The following is a 1,570-nucleotide window of genomic DNA, read 5'->3' on the forward strand; positions in this document are numbered from 1 at the left end:
ACGAGACCCCCTCGACGGTCCGTCGTGCCCATGACGGTCCGTCGTGGGTTCCGTCGTCTCAGCCAGTTTTTCCAGAAATAAAATCTGCAGCTCAAAACGACTAAACAGGTCGTTACAATTTAGTTCTAGAAAAATCTTATGTTTATAGTTTTCGGGAAAGTTATGTGTCTTGTGGAGGAAATTAACCACTGGAAAAAAATACTTTAATGAAGTTTATAATACAATTTATAAATTTTTTAAATGAAATATATATATATATATATATATATATAAAATGAACATATTTTACCCTAGATTGTCCTCAAGTTTTTAAATCAAACTTACATCAATTGACATATTTAGATTAATATGTTTGAAATTAAGTAAAAGTATAAATTTGATTATATATTTTAATGAAGAACATCGCTTTAATAATCTAGTAAACATTTTTAGTTTACTCTAAATACAAATATCTATATCATCCTATTCATTTTATTTGTAAAGTTAATTTTTAATATTTTTAAAAATATATTTTTGTAAAAATATTTAAATTAATTTTATTTATTTTTTAATTTCAATCTAATATATATTATTATTTTTATCATACTTGTTTCTTTTAAGATATAATAAATAGAGTCAAAATAAAGGTGAAAATAATTAACTATATTTTTCAGATATAATAAATAGAGTCAAAATAAAGGTGAAAATAATTAACTATATTTTTAAGTAATAATTTTTATGTTAAAGTAGACATTTTTAGTAAGCATAATGAATATAACAATATTAGGAATTAATTAAAGTAATAGTCAAATAGAGTAATAAATCGATATCACAATAACTCCTAAAAGAAAGGTGAAGGGATAACAAAATGAGTTGATAGAAGTAATATTAACCAAAGATATTTCTAGAACTGTTTAGTTTCCTGCTATTATTCTTCGTAGATTTTTGTTAGTATGAAACTACATTATTACCCTTGATCATCATTCACTTCATATACAAAGAGATGTTTCTAGAATTATTTGTCTCTCTTGCCATCTTTCTTAATTGAAATAGATTTTTTATTAGTATAAAATTATATTATAATAAAATTTAAATGAAATGTGTCAATTAAGTTTGAGTTTTGTTTTTGGTGACACTTTGCTCAAGAAAGGGTCAAATTTTCTTTGAAATGTAATTAATTAAATTTGGGACCAAATTAATATTTTCAAAATTTTCTAATTTTTCATAAAATACAAAAAAAAACTTTATTTTCAACTTTTATAATTCTATTCAAACCATCTTAAAAAATAAAAGAAAATAGAATTTTCTTTTAATCTTCTCCTAACATTCTCTCTTCTCTTCTTCTTCTTTAGAAAATCCAAAAATTCGACTATCACAAAAAATATTCTTCTCCATTATCTCATCTTCCTTCTCATCTCCGACAGTGACTCTCTCCTCTTTCTGAATTGAAGATTGTGTTCGATTTAAAATGAGTAAGTTATTTTTTAAAGATTTTACAATTTTCGAACCATACTAATTTTTTTTCTTGGGTTAATGAAGAATACATCGTTCTATAGATTTGAAGAATAAAATATTGTGTTATGGTAACTAT

This window comes from Solanum pennellii, chromosome 5 (genome assembly GCF_001406875.1).
Source record: "Solanum pennellii chromosome 5, SPENNV200".
Classification (NCBI taxonomy): domain Eukaryota; kingdom Viridiplantae; phylum Streptophyta; class Magnoliopsida; order Solanales; family Solanaceae; genus Solanum; species Solanum pennellii.